General features: G+C 43.8%; 1 non-coding gene across 1 annotated transcript; it reads left to right on the top strand.

Annotated features, from left to right (window-relative positions):
- Positions 1 to 1,217: 1,217 nt before the first annotated feature.
- LOC112763270 (small nucleolar RNA R71) lies at positions 1,218 to 1,325 on the top strand. The gene has a single exon (XR_003182849.1). It is a non-coding gene; the product is annotated as a small nucleolar RNA R71 (small nucleolar RNA).
- Positions 1,326 to 11,042: the final 9,717 nt, after the last annotated feature.

Here is an 11,042-nt window from a genome sequence, read left to right as displayed (position 1 = left end):
TCCATTACAGAGAGTGGCATGAGGTTTACACTTGACCCTAGGTCACACAAGGCCTTCTTGAAGGTCATGGTGCCTATGGTACAAGGTATTGAGAACTTCCCAGGATCCTGTCTCTTTTGAGGTAATTTCTGCCTAGACAAGTTATCCAGTTCTTTGGTGAGCAAAGGGGGTTCATCCTCCCAAGTCTCATTTCCAAATAACTTGTCATTTAGCTTAATGATTGCTCCAAGGTATTTAGCAACTTGCTCTTCAGTGACATACTCATCCTCTTCAGAGGAAGAATACTCATCAGAGCTCATGAATGGCAGAAGTAAATTCAATGGAATCTCTATGGTCTCATTTTAAGCCTCAGATTCCCATGGTTCCTCATTGGGGAACTCATTGGAGGCCAGTGGACGTCCATTGAGGTCTTCCTTAGTGGCGTTCACTGCCTCTTCCTCCTCTCCAAATTCGGCCATGTTGATGGCTTTGCACTCTCCTTTTGGATTTTCTTCTGTATTGCTTGGAAGAGTACTAGGAGGGAGTTCAGTAATTTTCTTGCTCAGCTGACCCACTTGTCCCTCCAAGTTTCTAATGGAGGACCTTGTTTCAGTCATGAAACTTTGAGTGGTTTTGATTAGATCAGAGACCATGGTTGCTAAGTCAGAGTTGTTCTGCTTAGAACTCTCTGTCTGTTGCTGAGAAGATGATGGAAAAGGCTTGCTATTGCTAAACCTGTTTCTTCCACCATTATTGTTGTTGAAACCTTGTTGAAGTCTCTGTTGATCCTTCCATGAGAGATTTGGATGATTTCTCCATGAAGGATTATAGGTGTTTCCATAGGGTTCTCCCATGTAATTCACCTCTTCCATTGAAGGGTTCTCAGGATCATAAGCATCTTCTTCAGAGGAAGATTCCTTAGTACTACCTGGTGCATTTTGCATTCCAGACAGACTTTGAGAAATCCTATTGACTTGCTGAGTCAATATTTTGTTCTGAGCCAATATGGCATTCAGAGTGTCAATCTCAAGAACTCCTTTCTTCTGATTAATCCCATTGTTCACAGGATTCCTTTCAGAAGTGTACATGAATTGATTATTTGCAACCATTTCAATTAGTTCTTGAGCTTCTGTAGGCGTCTTCTTCAGATGAAGAGATCCTCCAGCAGAGCTATCCAAAGACATCTTGGATAGTTCAGAGAGACCATCATAGAAAATACCTATAATGCTCCATTCAGAAAGCATATCAGAGGGACACTTTCTGATTAATTGTTTGTATCTTTCCCAAGCTTCATAGAGGGATTCTCCTTCCTTCTGTCTGAAGGTTTGGACTTCCACTCTAAGCTTACTCAATTTTTGAGGTGGAAAGAACTTTGCCAAGAAGGCATTGACTAGCTTTTCCCAAGAGTTCAGGCTTTCTTTAGGTTGTGAGTCCAACCATGTCCTAGCTCTGTCTCTTACAGCAAAAGGGAATAGCGTAAGTCTGTAGACCTCAGGGTCAACCCCATTAGTCTTGACAGTGTCACAGATTTGCAAGAACTCAGCTAAGAACGGATGAGGATCTTCCAATAGAAGTCCGTGGAACTTGCAATTCTGTTGCATTAGAGAAACTAATTGAGGCTTAAGCTCAAAGTTGTTTGCTCCAATGGCAGGGATAGAGATGCTTCTCCCATAGAAGTCGGGAGTAGGTGCAGTAAAGTCACCCAGCACCTTCCTTGCATTGTTGGCATTGTTGTTATTTTCGGCTGCCATGGGTTCTTCTTCTTTGAAGATTTCTGTTAGGTCCTCTACAGAGAATTGTGCCTTAGCTTCTCTTAGCTTTCGCTTCAAGGTCCTTTCAGGTTCAGGGTCAGCCTCAACAAGAATGCTTTTGTCTTTGATTCTGCTCATATGAAAGAAAAGAGAACAAGAAAATATGGAATCCTCTATGTCACAGTATAGAGATTCCTTGAGGTGTCAGAGGAAAAGAAAAATACAAGGCAGAAGTAGAAAATTCAAACTTATCAAGAAAGATGGAGTTCGAATTGTTCATTAAGGAATAGTGTTAGTCCATAAATAGAAGGATATGAGAAGAGGGGAAGTAATTTTTCGAAAAAGATTTTAAAAACATTTTGAAAAACTTTGATTGATTTTCGAAAACCATGATTGAGAAAGAAGTAAAGTGATTTTTGAAACAGATTTTGAAATTAGAAATTAAAAAGATATGATTAAAAACTATTTTGAAAAAGATATGATTAAGAAGATTGATTGATTAAAAAAAATTGTGATTGAGAAGATATGATTTGAAAAATATTTTTAAAAAGATTTGATTTTAAAAATTAATGACTTGGCTAACAAGAAAAGATATGATTCAAACATTAAACCTTTCTCAACAGAAAAGGCAACTCACTTGAAATGTTGAATCAAATCATTAATTGAGAGCAAGTATTTTTGAAAATAGAAAGAAATTGATTTTGAAAAAGATTTGATTGAAAAGATTTGATTTGAAAAAGATTTGATTTTGAAAAATTTTGAAAACTTGAAAAAAAATTGCATTAAAAACAAAATCTTCCCTCTTGTGCCATCCTGGCGTTAAACGCCCAGAATGGTGCACATTCTGGCGTTTAACGCCCAAAACTCTACCCTTTTGGGGGTTAAACGCCCAACCAGGCACCCTGGCTAGTGTTTAAACGCCAGTCTGTCTTCCTCACTGGGCATTTTGAACGCCCATCTTTTTCTGTGTAATTCCTCTGCAGTGTGTTCTGAATCTTCAAATTCTCTGTATTATTGACTTGAAAAGACACAAATTAAAAATATTTTTGAATTTTTAATAAAGAGGAATAATCAAAATGCAACTAAAATCAAATAACAATGCATGCAAGACACCAAACTTAGCAGTTTGTATACTACTGACAGTAACAAAATGAGAATGCATATGAGACACACAAAACACTCAAGTCAAGAGAATTTAAAAATCAGAGCAATGAAACCATCAAGAACAACTTGAAGATTATTAAGACACATGCATGAATGCAAGAAGAACAGAAACATGCAATTGACACCAAACTTAAAATGAAACACTAGACTCAAAAAGAGACATAAAATATTTTTGGTTTTTTATGATTTTGAAAATTTTTTTTTTTGGATTTTTTCGAAAATTAAGTGGAAAAGAAAATAAAGGTATCAAAATTCTTAATGAGAATTCCAGGAATCATGCAATGTTTAGTCTAAGACTCCGGTCCAGGAATTAGACATGGCTTCACAGCCAGCCAAGCTTTCAAAGAAAGCTTCGGTCCAAAACACTAGACATGGCCAATGGCCAGCCAAGCCTTAGCAGATCACTGCTCCAACAGCAAGATTGATAGAAATCAACATGCTCTTGTGATGATAAGTTGAAACCTCGGTCCAATAAAATTAGACATGGCTTCACAGCCAGCCAGACTTCAACAGATCATCATGAAACTCTAGAATTCATTCTTAAGAATTCTGAAGAAAAGAAAATACCTAATCTAAGCAACAAGATGAACCATCAGTTGTCCAAACTCAACAATCCCCGGCAACGGCGCCAAAAACTTGGTGCACGAAATTGTGATCATCAATGGCGCCATCAACATGGTACGCACAATTGTAATCTCACTTCTTTATCACAACTTCGCACAACTAACCAGCAAGTGTACTGGGTCGTCCAAGTAATAAACCTTACGCGAGTAAGGGTCGATCCCACAGAGATTGTTGGAATGAAGAAAGCTATGGTCACCTTGTAAATCTTAGTCAGGCAAACTCAAATGGATATGAATAATGAATAAAACATAAAGATAAAGATAGAGATACTTATGTAATTCATTGGTGGGAATTTCAGATAAGCGTATGCAGATGCTGGGTCCCTTCCGTCTCTCTGCTTTCCTACTGTCTTCATCCAATCCTTCTTACTCCTTTCCATGGCAAGCTGTATGCAAGGGTTTCACCGTTGTCAGTGGCTACCTCCCATCCTCTCAGTGGAAATGTTCAACGCACCCTGTCACGGCACGGCTATCCATCTGTCGGTTCTCAATCAGGCCAGAATAGAATCCAGTGATTCTTTTACGTCTGTCACTAACGCCCCGCCCTCAGGAGTTTGAAGTTCGTCACAGTCATTCAATCATCGAATCCTACTCAGAATACCACAGACAAGGTTTAGACCTTCCGGATTCTCTGGAATGCCGCCATCAGTTCTAGCTTATACCACGAAGACTCTGATCTCACGGAATGGCTGGCTCGGTTGTCAGGCGATCAATCATGCATCGTGTATCATGAATCCAAGAGATATTCACCCAATCTAAGGTAGAACGGAGGTGGTTGTCAGGCACACGTTCATATGTGAGAATGATGATGAGTGTCACGGATCATCACATTCATTGTTCAGAGGGTTACCTGAAACGTGTAGCTCGGCCGTCTGGCAAGACCCGAGGTGAGGGTTCTGTGACCCGAGCTTGATGCGCTGAGCGGCTGGTGGTTGTACCTGCAATGACACTCCGATGCTTAAGTTAGCATGGGTCCAAGCAGATATTGAGTAGAATTAGAGTATGAGTTATACCTGGGTGCTCCAGTGTATTTATAGTAGTTGGTCGTGATCTTCCCTGGATAAGATATTCTTATCTTATCTTATCTTTTGGGAGCTTTATCCCTATCTTTGTGGAACCGCCTTTCTTTAGGCCTTTTCGGCCTTTAGGTTTTGGGCTTCGTTCCTTCTGATGGGCCTTCTTTAGCTTATTTGTCCGAGGTCCGACCTCAGGCGTGGGCCTTGGGACGAGGTCGGACCTTCTATGAACTTCCGAGTTGGGGGAGCTCGGTCAGGGTATGAACAGTGCCCCTGCCCGAGTTCGTCCTTTGAGAGGTCGAGCTCGGGCATAGTTCAAAATTTCAAAAAATGGCCGTTTTCAGCATTTATTGCTTTTTACCGTTTCTCCTCGATTTCCGTTCAGGCTCTGTGAAGGCATTATTTATTTGCCCCTTTCCTCATTTTCTTCGTTTATTCTGTTCCCTTTCCATTTTCTGAGTTTTCGCCACCTCTCTTTCGAGCGCCGCTCCTTTTTTGTTCTTTTTCTCCGGTTCTTTCTGTGCGTTTTTCCGGGGTTTCCTCTGCGCCGCCGTTTTCGTTCTCCTTGCATCGGAGCTCGTCGTCTTCTTCCTTTCTTCCAGGTTTGTTCTCGTCTTCATTTTCTTTGCGCACATATGCTTCTGTTTCTTTTTCTTCTATGCCTGGGTTTGCCCCGAAAAGAGGCGCCGCCATTGCTTTGGTTGTTTGTATGTGGGGGGGCTCTTTTCTCTTGGTATTTTGTTTTCGGGTTTCTGTTTTTTCTTCTAAAAGAACTTGGTTTTCTCGCCTTGCTGAATGGGTTTTTGCTGTCTGCCTTTATGTGATTTTTGCTTTGCTGTTGTATTCTTCTTTGTAGGCAAGATTTTTATGTCTCGAAAGGTTCTGCAAGCGATGTCGACCAAGATTCCGAGTGGTCTTGGTTGGGTAGATCCTGTTCCTTTAAGAGTCCCTTCTGTGGTAGATTCTGAGGAGAGAGTGTGCTTCCCGCCTTTAGACAGTTCCGAGAAGCTTTTCTTTTATGCTTATGATTGCTTTTTTTCTAAGCTGAGTGTCCGACTTCCTTTTACCGACCTGGAGTCCGAGGTGTTGTGGTCTTGTAACCTTGCCCCTACGCAGCTCCATCCAAATTCCTGGGCATTTTTAAAGCTGTTCCAACTTTTGTGTCAGTTTTTGGGTGTTTCTCCCTCTATTTCTCTTTTTTCTATTTGTTTGTGTTGACGAAGTCGGGGTCGGGCGGAGGGAAGGTGTCTTGGGTCTCTTTTAGGGCTAACCAGGGGAGGAAGTTCTGTACCCTGTATGATGAGTCTTTTCACGATTTTAAGAACTTTTATTTCAAGGTCCGGGCTGTTGGAGACGTCCGACCTTTCTTTCTAGATGAGAGTGGGGAGCCTTCTTTTCCTCTTTGTTGGCAGGAGAATATAGTGTCTGTTAAGTATACTTTTGAGAGTTTAGATGAGGTGGAGCAGGCCTTTGTGGGTGTGGTGAGCAGTTTATGGGGTCGGGCACCTCACTTGGACACGAAGAAAATGTTGGGAGATCCAAGCCTTCTCCGTTCCGAGTTAGGTAGTTCCCGACCTCTTTGAGATTTATCCTTCTTAGTATTTGGGTTTTGTTTTGGTGGAATTTCTGTTGTGGTGATCTTTTTCCTTTTTATTTCTGCAGAGATGTCTTCTCAGGCGGATTCTATGAAGTTTCTTCGTCGGATGAAGAAGTCGGTGGCTGCTCGAAATCTCGAGGCCGGGGATGCTTCTGCCCGATCTTCTCCGCAGAAGACTACTATAGGTGTTCAGACTCGGTCGAAGACTATTCCGACTCCCCAGTTCCGAGCTTTAAGTCAGGATCCTCCGACCTCTGGGCCTGCTACCTCTTCTCCTCCTCCGTTCTCGGGTCCTCCTCCCAAGAAGCAGAAGACCTCTCAAGAGCTTGCCGGTTTCAATGATAAGGACTTTGACGCGCTTGGTTGGATTGAGCAGCATATTCTCCCTCAGACCTTTATTTCCACTGATGATGTTTCTATGGAGCATCATTTTCAGTATATGGCGCGGAGCTGTGTCCGGATGGCTAGTCTTCATGCCGCTATTGCCCGGGAGTTCAAGAAATCCCCTCTTGGGGCGACCAGCTCCCGACTTGAGAAGGCTCAGTCCGAGCTCGATAAGATTAGTCAACTGAAGGCTGCCAGGATTACTGAGCTGGAGGCCTCCTTGGAGAAAGAGAAAACTAAAGCTACCGCGGCTGTGGCGGCAGTGAAGACATCTGAGGAGATGGCGAAGGTGGCTACAGAGAATTATACCAAGCTATATGCTGAGCTTGTGGAGACGAAGGAGAAGTTGCAATCTGCTCGGGATGATTTTTACGAGCTGGAGGGTCACGTGGCTAAGGGTATGGATGCGATGTTTGAGAACTTGAAGGCTCAGGTCCGGGTTCTTGCTCCCGACCTGGATCTGAGCTTATTTAGTACGGATAATGTTGTCGTGGAGGGAAAGATTGTTCCTGCTCCTGCCGAGGATGAAGTTCCGATGTCCGACCCCGGGGTTCCTGTTCAGAACCCGACTTCTCCCTTGGTCGGGGATGGATCTGGTGTGGGGGTTTCGAATCGAGAGGACGTTGCCGTCGATGCTGTCCCGATTTCTATGTTTGCTCCGCAGCCTTCTGTTGATGTGGAGTCCGGGAAGGACTTTGATCCTCTGTAATCTTTTTATTCTGGTTTTGTGCCCGGCCTGTGAGCTCTTTTGTCTTTTGGATGGTTTCTGTTGAACGCTTTGAACACCTTTTGCTTTTAGCTACTTTTTAGTAACTTTTTTAGCTTATTATGCGGTGTTTTTGTTCGCGTTTTGACCGTTTGTTTCCGCTTTTGTGCTTTTTAGTTGTTTTCGGATAACAACTTTTTAGCTAGCGTTTTGACTTTTTGTTTCCGCTTTTGTGCTTTTTAGTTGTTTTCGGATAACAACTTTTTAGCTAGCGTTTTGACTTTTTGTTTCCGCTTTTGTGCTTTTTAGTTGTTTTCGGATAACAACTTTTTAGCTAGCGTTTTGAAACTTCCTTTGATTTCGTTCTTTTCGCTTGTACTTTTTAGTTGCTTTTGTAAAGCAACTTTTTAGTAAGCGTTGTCGAGGCTTCCTTTGATTTCGTTCTTTCGCTTGTACTTTTTAGTTGCTTTTGTAAAGCAACTTTTTAGTAAGCGTTTTTCGAAATCTTGGTTCTCGTCATTTTAAGGCTTCTTTCTTGGGTCCGAGCTTTTTCTCGGACATCGGGTGCTCGAGTACCTCCTTTTTGTTAGGTCCGACTTTGTCGTCGGTCGGCCCTTTTGAGTTATTTCTGTAATCTCTTTTTATTTGGCTTTTCGAGCCATTTCAGAGTTACTTTATAACTTTCCCTTGGTTGGGTCCGACTTCGTCATTTGGTCGGCCTTTTTAAGTTATTTTTGTAACCTCTTTTTATTTGGCTCTTCGAGCCATTTCAGAGTTACTTTATAACTTCTCACATTAATTTGAACCTCGTCGCTTTATCTTTGCCGACCTTGTATGGTCTCTTGGCAAATGATTTTTTGCGTTTTGCCGAGCATAAATTAATGCGCCTTGGTGGGGTACTTTTCTTAGGATTTGCTTCATCATGAGGGAGAGAAAATAGAGAAATTTGATTAGTAAAAAAAAGAAAGAATATTTACAAAGTGTTTACCCTTTGACTAGGTCGGGTATCCTACTTTAACCGGGTGTCTCATTAAAAAACCCTCGTAGGGAAAAAGAGTACACCTCGGGTTAAGTTTTTCTAGCTGTAGTACCGTCTTAGATTACAGGCGTGCCAGGCCCTGGGCAGCTCATTGCCTTCTAGGTCGGATATTTTGTAGTAGCCTGTCCCTAAGACTTCTGTTACCTTGTAGGGCCCTTTCCAATTTGCGGCTAGCTTTCCTTCTCCCGACTTTTGTGTTCCGATGTCATTTCGGATTAGAATCAGGTCGTGAATGGAGAAACTTCGCTTTATTACCTTTTGATTGTATCTGAGGGCCGTTCGCCGTTTTAAGGCTTCTTCTCGGATTCGGGCTCTTTCTCGGACCTCGGGGAGGAGGTCGAGTTCTTCCCTTTGTGCCCGTGGGTTGCTTCCTTCGTTGTAGAAGATGACTCTGGGCGACCCTTCATCTATTTCGATAGGAATCATTGCCTCCATCCCGTAAGCTAGTCGGAATGGGGATTCTCCCGTTGTAGAGTGCGGGGTTGTCCGATATGCCCATAGTACCTGGGGGAGTTCTTCGGCCCATGCCCCTTTGGCCTCTTGGAGTCTTCGTTTTAACCCGGCCAAGATGACTTTATTTGCAGCCTCTGCTTGTCCATTGGCTTGTGGGTGCTCGACCGATGTGAATTGCTGTTTGATTTTTAGTTCGGCCACCAAGTTCTGAAAACTTGTGTCCGTGAACTGTGTTCCATTGTCTGTTGTGATGGAGTAGGGGACTCCGAACCTCGTGACAATATTTTTGTATAGGAATCTACGGCTTTTCTGAGCCGTAATAGTGGCTAAGGGTTCAGCTTCGATCCACTTTGTGAAGTAGTCGACCCCTACTATGAGGTATTTGACTTGCCCCGGTCCTTGTGGAAACGGGCCGAGTAGGTCGAGTCCCCATTTTGCGAAGGGCCATGGCGCAGTGATGCTGATAAGGTCTTCGGGCGGTGCTTTGTGAAAATTGGCGTGTTTTTGGCAGGGGAGGCATATTTTCACAAACTCCGTTGCGTCCCTTTGCAAGGTCGGCCAGTAGAACCCGGCTCTGACTACTTTTTTGGATAGTGCCCGAGCTCCGAGATGGTTTCCACACATGCCTTCGTGGACTTCTTCGAGGACGCTTTTTGTTTCTGAGGTCGGAACGCACCTAAGGAGGGGGTTTGAGAATCCTCTTCTGTATAATACGTCGTGAATTAATGTATAATTCTGGGCGTCCTTTGTAAGCCTTTTAGCTTCTTTTCTTTCGGCGGGGAGAGTTCCCGACTTCAGGTAGTTGAGTATGGGGGTCATCCATCCTTGTTGTTGGTTGGATATATTTAGTATTTCTTCCTCTCTTAATACGGAGGGAGATTGTAAGGTTTCTTGGAGGAGACTTCTGTTGTTGCCTCCGGGTTTGGTGCTAGCAAGCTTTGAGAGGGCGTCTGCCCGGGCATTTTGCTCCCGAGGTATGTGTTGGATTTGTATTTCTGGGAAATGGCGTAACTGTGCCTGTGTTTGGTCCAGGTATTTTTTTCATAGTTGGGTCTTTGGCCTGGTAACTTCCATTTACTTGTGATGTGATGACCTGGGAGTCGCTGAAGATCGTGATTCTCTGGGCTCCGACCTCTTCGGCTAGCTTTAGACCTGCTAGTAGGGCCTCGTATTCGGCTTGGTTGTTTGAAGCCTGGAACTCGAATTTTAGGGATAGTTCTATCCGCGTTCCTTGGTCGCTTTCAAGTATAACCCCGGCTCCGCTTCCTGTTTTGTTTGAGGACCCGTCGACATACAGGTTCCATGAGAGTGGGGTTCCAGGGGTCTCAGTGTATTCTGCGATGAAGTCGGCTAGATACTGGGATTTTATGGCAGTCCGGGCTTCATAGTGAAGGTCGAACTCGGACAGTTCCACCGCCCATTGTAGGATTCGTCCTGCCATGTCTGTTTTTTGTAGGATGTGTCTCATGGGTTGGTTTGTCCGGACCTTGATGGTGTGGGCTTGAAAGTAGGGACGGAGCCTCCGGGATGTGAACACTAGGGCGTAGGCGAATTTTTCTATTTTCTGATAGTTTAACTTGGCCCCTTGTAGTGCCTTGCTTACAAAGTATATGGGGTGTTGTCCTTGGTCATTTTCTCGTATTAATGCTGAAGCAACTGCTCGATGTCCGACCGAGAGATATAATACGAGCTCTTCCCCTTTTAAAGGTCGGGTTAGGATTGGTGGCTGCCCGAGGAATTCCTTGAATTCTTGGAAGGCTTTTTCGCACTCCGGGGTCCACGCGAAGGGTTTCCCTTTCTTTAGGAGTGAGTAGAGAGGTAGTGATTTTATCGCTGATCCTGCCAAGAATCTTGATAGGGCGGCTAGCCTTCCATTCAGTTGTTGTACTTCTTTGACACACGTCGGGCTCTTCATATTGAGTATTGCTTGGCATTTATCCGGGTTTGCTTCGATGCCTCTTTGAGTCAGCATGAAGCCTAGGAACTTTCCGGCTTCTGCGGCGAAGGTACACTTTGTCGGGTTAAGTCTCATGTTGTGTTTCCTGAGGGTGTCGAAGACACTGGTGAGGTCGGTCACCAAGTTTCTGTCTTCTTGTGTCTTTACCAGCATGTCGTCGACATACACCTCTAGCTGTAGTCCGATGTGCTCTGAGAACACTTTATTCATTAGCCTCTGGTAGGTTTCCCCTGCGTTCTTCAGCCCGAAGGGCATTACTACGTAGCAGTAGTTTGCCCTTGGGGTGATGAACGAGGTCTTTTCTTGGTCGGGTCCGTACATCGGGATTTGATTGTATCCCGAGTATGCATCCATGAAGGAGAGATATCTGTAG

Source organism: Arachis hypogaea, chromosome 2 (genome assembly GCF_003086295.3).
Source record: "Arachis hypogaea cultivar Tifrunner chromosome 2, arahy.Tifrunner.gnm2.J5K5, whole genome shotgun sequence".
Lineage (NCBI taxonomy): Eukaryota > Viridiplantae > Streptophyta > Magnoliopsida > Fabales > Fabaceae > Arachis > Arachis hypogaea.
This window is presented reverse-complemented; position numbering and strand designations above follow the sequence as displayed.